This window comes from Macrobrachium nipponense, chromosome 5 (genome assembly GCF_015104395.2).
Source record: "Macrobrachium nipponense isolate FS-2020 chromosome 5, ASM1510439v2, whole genome shotgun sequence".
NCBI lineage: Eukaryota > Metazoa > Arthropoda > Malacostraca > Decapoda > Palaemonidae > Macrobrachium > Macrobrachium nipponense.
The window spans coordinates 20,628,161-20,636,599 of record NC_061107.1 but is presented as its reverse complement, the minus strand read 5'-3'; the positions used below and the strand labels follow the sequence as shown (position 1 = coordinate 20,636,599).

Sequence of the window (8,439 nt, the reverse complement as noted above, 5' to 3'; positions counted from 1 at the left end):
CTTACCTGCAACGTGTTAGTTCAAGACTACACTACAACTTATGGAAGTCAAAATACTAATTACCAATAATCAACTGTACGAACTACTAATTATCACATCTACTCACGTTTTCTTACTACTACATCTCATATAAAACTTTGATAAAAAAATGACAATGCCAATGGTATGAAAAATAAACTAAGTATCTGTTACTCAACAAGAATTATGAAGGCAAACATACTCAATACCAAATTACAATGAGTAATTACTAATGATCAATTCTACTCTCGTTCAATCACTTACTTTCAATAACTTGGTTTTTAAAAAGCCACTGTATGGAAAATGAACCTAAGATCGATAATCATAAAACAACTTATGAAATCAAAATACGTAATACCAAATATAATTATCTAATTATCAAGTCTACTCTCGTTCATCTACTTCATATTTTTGATTTAAAAATGCCACTGTAGAAAAATTGACCTAAGCTGATTGGTTCACACTGAAGACCAGGTCAATCACCTTCGAAAATCTTTCGCCAGCATGATATATAACGGATTCATTGCCCGAGTTGATCCAACCCAGACAGGTGGACGACGCACCGACCAACGCAGGTCTCCCAGGATCGCACGCTCCCGCACAACCAGACAGGAGGTTTGGACAAAAGAACGGCAGCAACAAACAATGAGACCCCCATCACGATGCGAGGGTTTGGCAGCCTTCTCGATTTGCAATTTACAAAAGTTCGGGATATGGAAAAGTTTAATTTTCTCGCACCATTTCGTTGTAGCTGTCAGGCGAGGCGCCTCGTTGCTAGGGCCCAGCGGGCACCCTCGCCGTCATCTAAGGCGAGCTCAGGCGTGGGCGTCCCGAGGACCTCCGTTCTCCGGTATAAGACAAGTTTTCCCGGCGGGGTAGTGGGCCCTTGGCATGCCGTTCGTGCTACTCGCCCCCCACATCCCACCGCCCCCTCCCCTCTGTTGTGTGGATGGAGGGTAAACTCAATCCGCCTGTCCCCCATCGTCGACACCAGAACTTGCCCAAATTTCAGAGATTGTCTGCCTGTCGCTATGCTCTGTAAATGGGAAGTAAAGTGAAAAACCATCACGAATAAGGACCGTAGAAACTTATGTCGAAGAGAAAACTAAATAGGCCAATCTTCCGTCGAAGGGGCAGTTCATGGGGGATGGGTAGGAGACGGACCTCCACCAGGCGATGGCCGGGAATGATATCAGGCAGAACATACCCGAACAGGGCGATGAGCATGCACGCCATCCTCGGGACATTCGACTCGGGTACCGTGAACGGGATCAGTGTATGGGCCCAGTATCTGTCCAGTGATAGAGCACAGGTTCAGTAGGACGCGTCGAAGCAAGAAGTCGAAGCTCGCCAGACGTCGCAAAAATCAGGTCAAATGGCCAGTAATCAAACGAAATCATAGAGAGCAACGAAGGGCATGACCAAGGCCCAACGAGGCAGTCGGCCCGGCCCCAAGGACAGGATGAAGTAGTTGGTGGACGGTGGGGAGGTACCGCTCGCGGGCGACGGCCACGGATGACGAGGCCGTTGCCGAAATGGTCAACACGGCGAAGAAAGAAGAGGAGGAGGAGGCAGAGGGAGAGGCTCCGGAGGATGATCAGAGGGCGCTTCCTTCCGACTGGCATCTCGAGTCATTGTGAGAGAGGTGGGAACACGCTATAGTTTCGTTAATGGCCGTGCGGAGGCGTCCGACGCCCAGTTCCAGGAAGTATCATTCACCCAACAGGTGCGTTGTTATGGGCACGAGAGCAAAGTCCTGAGGTTGCAGACGTGTCCTGAACCACACTGGGAGTCAGTGCGATCCCGACGTATCTATGGCAAAGTTGATGCCGTACTCGGCGCCCAGGCCACACCAGTCCCTTTCACTCTGTGGTAGAAGTCCTCGCCGACGCCGATGCGTTATCCTCGTTCGTCGTCGTCATTGCAGCGCAAAGTCCGGTAGGTTCAGGCAAGTCGGGCTGTGCCGAACTGATGGTCCCCTTCCTTCATCGTCGTCAAACCTGAAGGAAGTGGGCAGGTATCCTATTTTCGCGGCATCTATCGCCTCCGACGTAATGGTGTTGAAGTGCTTCCTGGCCGCGTGTCCATTACCCCACCTGCGTAAAGGTCGAGAAGGCGCGGCGTGGTCGTGGTGCCGAAAAGAAGAAGAGTCCCGCACTCCTCGATGACCCTGCTACTTGAGGGGCCATCCTCGCCGCCCTCCACACCAGGGGGGCGGTACTCACCGAGATGAACGGGACCGTATTATCAGGTTAACACCAGCCTTTCTCCGGCGTGAAGTCCGCGACTTTGAGCCCGAAGAGACTGTGCCACGTGCTTTCCAGTTCGCTGGCGGTTGTCGTGATGCGGGGTTAATTTTCTAGTAATGAGAGAGAGAGAGAGAGAGACGAGAGAGAGAGAGAGAGGTCAAGGTGTGCAAGCTGCGGAGGAGGAGTAAGAGGGGGAGGAGTGAAGAGGAGAGCGGAAATAAAGGGAAAAGGAGAAAGTAGGACCCGGAGAGTGTACTGGTAGAGGACTAACAGGTGGTAAAATTAGGGTGCCCCAAAAAGTCAGCACACCTCGGCCACCGAATCTTTCTCGGGATCGACGAGGCCACAGCGCCTGTGAAAGGATGGTTTCACGATATTTCTTCATTGCGAACGAACATTCTTACCTCTTCAGTAATTTATAGGAACTTGTGGGAAATACAGACACGCCATAATAAAAAAATCAACGCCACAAGCACGGCAAACAAGAACACTGTCTAAAAGTTGGATTATGAGCTTTTGGTTTTCATGGAGGCATAAAGCTCATCCACACTGTCATAATCGCAGGGCGTCACCACTAAGACGTTCGAGTCATTACGGAATGAAGAGCGTTGCAAGGTATTGCCTCTAATTTAGTTTCTCTATGATCCCCCAAAAGCTTTCTGAAGTTGATTATCAAAACTCTCTGAAGACTTCCTTTTGCATTTCAACGCCGGATCGTTTTCAACTGCAAGAGAGAGGAAAATTACATTAGCATATGCAGCCCTTTAAACGTTTAGTACGTATAATATACGTAGTACGCCAACGACTACCTGAGCCGTTAAGACGTATATATACGGGAGAGCAGATGTTTGACCGTCCGTGACGTTAGTACGGTATATATACGATTGATTTTTCCTGCCTTTCTTTAAGGTAAAACTCTATAATGTATTCTCTCTAGGTCGAGGAATGGTGTTGACTTTATCCAACAAAACGCTTCCTCCGAACCCTTTTGATCATAATTTCCTGATTTTGTATATCAAAGCGGGAATTCGCAATCACTGGCTGAGTCGCTATGTTAGCGAGAGAACACGCTGCTGGCTGGTCGTTCATTGACACGGGATTTTGGTCTGTCAACGCAGGGGGTAAAGGGCTATAATACTTCTAAGCCAAACTTAGCATCGGCCGTGAGTTGTTTTCGTCTGTTTTCCAGCTCTAGCGCAAAGAAATGCCGATAAGTACGTACTTGTAGTTTATGACTTTTTCCCACTGATAAAATATGAAAAAATGTACCTGGAAACGTACAGAAACAAAATGTTTAGATGTAGAAAGCACAAACTTCATTCATGAAACAATACTCTAAATTGAAAAGTTATGAACAAATTCTTACACAACAAACATTGTTGAAAATTCATCGCCCCCCCCCCGTTGAGAATGATGAAAACGAAAACAGGTGAAGACAATAAAGTAAGATATGTGAATGAGTCAGTAATTTCCTGTCCTAGATTTCAGTCGTGTAGAGAGAGAGAGAGAAAGAAAGCAGAGAGAGAGAGAGAGACAAAACTGTTCTTTGTGATTCGTACTGTACCCTCTTTGAACACTGATGCATATACAGAAATATCGAACCTAACAATTTTGTCATTGATTAAAAATATTTATTCTATATGAAGATGTTGAGTGATATGTATGTAATTACATTTATAGTGCACACAGAACACTTCCCGACTTACAATCTCAATACAGATAATCGCCATCCCACAATTGGGGGTTCGTTTAATCTTGGTCATAAATCCTACTTATCCTCCCCGCGGGCGTGTCCAGAAGAAGATGTTCGGGGACAAGGAAATCGCTTGAGGAAAAATAACAGTAATTTTTTTTTTTTTTTTTCTCGCCTAGTTTGCATTTTTTTATCAGTGAATCTGGGCATGACATTGGGAGTTCGTGATGATTTATTTAGGTGATTAAAGAAACTAGATTATCATCACTCTACCTTGTTATCAAAAGCAGTTACTCTATGATTCACAATTCCTTCAGGATTTAGTTCATTTACGTCTTCACGTTGATGCGTAGAACCTAGATGGAAATGGGGTGGCAAGGTATTCTATTATACCTTGGTGTGGCGGCGTGTTTCCGAAACATCTTCACAACATTCGTACTTTCGGCAGGTTTTATGAATAAAACCTGGAAAAGTCAGCAGCGTCTAAAACGTTCATGTCCTATGGTAAATTTTGTTCGGACCAAGATACGGATAACTGGCGGAATACAGAAATGTGTACAAGCAGCACCGTATTGATATGAATGAAATGATTCGGTTGCTGTTGTTTCAGCTCAGTTACCTCCCACCGTGAGAATTGATGCGCTGGTATTAGGGTGGAATTATAACGAAGTCCTTTTGAAGATTCAAGTTCCTGCTATCTTGACGATGGGTCAGTCGGAATCCCTTGTCGACGGTCTAAAGCACCGGGGACAGTTAAAAAGTCGTTTACCTGCACCAAAGGGAGTCACTTACAATCGGCATTGACAGAAAAAATGAATTGGAATCGGTGACAAAAGGACCTGGGATAATCCAAGCACCACTCTTAACTACTGCTCGCGTGGTTCACCCACCAAAATCGATGCAGGTGGAAGGAAAGAGAGATGAAAAACAACAAAACTGGCTCATTACCTTGACATGCCTCTCTCTCTCTCTCTCTCTCTCCCTCTCTCTCTCTCTCGCGTGATATATATATAGTATAGAATATATAATATTATATAATATATATATTTACACACACACACACACACACACACACACCACACACACACATATCTATATATATATATATATATAATATATATGATATACATTATATATATATATATATCAAAGAAGAGAGAGAGAGAGATGACGATGGATAGAGAGGAGATTGAGAGGAGAGAGAGAGAGAGAGAGAGGGAATTTCAAGGTATGATACTACATTATTCTCTTATGACATTTTCTGTAAGTCTGAAATAAAAATCATAGACTCAGCTGAAAATTGTAATTTTTACTTGGTTCGATACATTGTAACGTTTAGGTGGCTTCACCCTAAAAATCCCATTGTTTCTTATTTATATTTGTAAAAGCGGTGAAATATAGATAATTCCCACAGGATTTCCACTCTTCATAGTAGCAATATAACTTTTGAGCTTACCTTTTCTCCTTGATATATTTTGATAGATATATATATATATATAGACCTATATATATAGATATTATAGATGATATATATAATATTATATATATATATATAAATTACAATTGTAAAGATATAATATTAAATAAAGTGAACTGTAAGAATTCAAGTGGGAAATCTACATATATATATTATATATATATATATATATAATATACTATATGATATATATATATAATTTATATATATTATACATACATATATATAATATATAATCTCCACTTTTTTTTTTCGATGTACAAAACGGACATGCATCGTGGTGATGTAGACATTTCCATTAAAAAAAAAAAAAAAACAATCAAATAACAAAAATAAAAACAATAAATAAAAAAGAAAAAAAACATAAGAATACAAACTAGCTTGTAGGCTTCAGACCAAAGGACTAGATTATACGGACTTACAAAATGCGAGATCCTTGGAAATCAACTTATTACATAACATTATTATGGCTTGTCAAAGGAAAAATTGAGATTGCAAGAGCAATAATTCGAAGGGCAATTGTTTGTATCTTATATTTATAAAGTCTAGAGAGTCAAAAGAGAAAGGGATTTTATGTACAACAAATAACTTCCTTACACGAAAAAATGTATGGTGTCTGTTCTAAGAGAATGTATTTTCCAATGGCCTCACGTGATATTATAGCCAAGAGATAAATTATTATATATTATTATTATTATTATTATTATTATTATTATTTTATTAGCTTGGGCTGGAACGAGCAGACATATAAGATACGGACAGTGGTAGTATGTGAATAGATTTATCTGAGTTAAAATATAGTGGAATAAGATACAGAACCTGAAAATAAGCTAATGTAGCCACCTGTCACTCAAAAGATAGCGCGACTGGAGAGAGAACAGTTGCCATGTTGGTTTTTAAACTATTTGTGACAGTTTTGTTGCGTCAATGTGCTGCCGCACTCTTGGCTGACAGCTGGCGGCACCAAGCTGCTTACCATAGCAAAAAACAGGTATGGGTTAAGATAAAAAAGCAACAAAATTCTATTCATAACAGATGTAAATTATTGCTAAGAAAAAAGAATTACTTTAACAGAGAGCATTTATTACATCCAGTAACACAGTGGTAAATAGAACTGATCTTTTAATCATGAAACATTCACGAAATGTCAAATCTAGATGAATCAGATTAGCAATTCGAAGTCTTTAATAAAGTTTTTTAGCACATAGACAATCGCTCTTAATCAAGTTTTTGATTCTCCTTACAAAAGTCATTCAAATTGAATGATCACACTTTTTAGGGGGAAAAAACCCTGAAAAATATTATATAAACCATGAGAAAACAAGAGCAATATTGGTGAAAAATAAATAAAACTAAGCAGAATGACAGCTGAAAAATCAGTACAATCACACACTTACGGTAAATCATCACGATATTCTATTCAACATTCCCTACGAGCATCCACCGCCAACACTCGACAGACAATTCCTGTAAATGAGGAAAATGAAAAAAAGGTTTCGTTACACGCAGTGGGACATGGCGTAGAGATGTTTCCCCAGAGAAACATGAACGTTAATAGTCGCTCTTTAGGGGGGGGGGGGGGCAAGGTGATTAAAGGCGAAGAGAACCTTTCATCTTGAATTAAAACTCGTGGAAGGTTGCATACATATCTTCGGATTTCCACGTCGAGGAAAAAAGAAATTACCATTATTTAGACCAATTTTGCCTCAACCCTCCTGTTTATCCAATAAAAAAAAGGCCACTTTTTATTATTAGAGTGAGAAATAATAAAGCATAGTCAATTAATTCATTATCTTTGTGCAAATAGATATATAATAATAGATATATAATATATGATATATATAATATATATATATATATATACATAAATAATCCTGTAGGAAGATCAAACTCAGCTGTATTAGATGTATTTATATTACAAAAAAAGGAAGGGTGTGAAAAATGATACACAAATATTCGAAAAGAGTTAGTGAACAGTCATTACAATGATCACCACACTAGCAACACGTACAGATCTTCCAGCATATCGTTAAAGCTGGCAAGGACTCATACTACAGACAGGGACAAAACTAATAAATAACGATAATTGAATTATCCGAATATTGGTTGTATTGCTTCATGTCCAGTTGAAAAGTGCCCAGAGGGCACATGATTAACTAAACTAAATCCATCACAGACATCTTTGGGACGGAAAAGAACAAGAGTATAAAATTTAAGATTCATTGTCAACAGAGAATTCGACAATGCGTTTTCAGCGAAATAACGTAGCATAGTTTTTATTATTTAATATAAATAGGCGTGTGTAACTCCTTTAGCGCTTTATTTTCTTTTTTACGTGCCCTGCGAACATATCAAATAAGCTGAGCACGTACGCATTAAAGCTGCAGCATAATCAGGGACCAGTCCAAAACTGGGTTGCCTCGTTGGGTGAGTGTGTCTGAGACGGGACACGAATTTATTTAATCAGAGAATCGCAAAAGTTTAACTGAATGTCGGGTCTGTGGAAAAGACTACCACGGTCATTATAACGTTTTTTTTTGTTAACTGAGATCACTCTAATAGCTTAATACAGGTCTTCCCATATCTTATCTTGGGAACATATCTGTAAAAGTTTTAGTTGAAAATTAATACAAAACAAGCACCGAATACAGGTAATAACTGACGCAGAGCGAGCTAGGCAAATAAATAAGTAAATAAAATAAATAATCAATAAAATAAATAAAATAAAAATAAATAGAAATTCAGAAAACAAAACGAAACGCTTCACAATGACATGAGAACAAGGATTTTTTTGCGACGAATACGACACTCTTTATTCTAGGGAGGTTCTAATGAGAGAGAGAGAGAGACGATGAGAGAGAGAGAGAGAGAGAGAGGAGAAATGGAGGAGAGACTGAGAGGAGAGAGAGAGAGATAGATTAAATGAGTTTCGTAATGAGAAAGTAGGCATGCCTGTGATATGAAGATAAGCAGTCGGAAAACACGAGATCGGGGGGTAGTTA

General features: G+C 40.1%; 1 pseudogene; it reads right to left on the bottom strand.

The window, feature by feature from the left end:
• Window positions 1–833: 833 nt before the first annotated feature.
• LOC135215733 (dopamine receptor 2-like) lies at window positions 834–2,007 on the bottom strand (annotated as a pseudogene).
• Window positions 2,008–8,439: the final 6,432 nt, after the last annotated feature.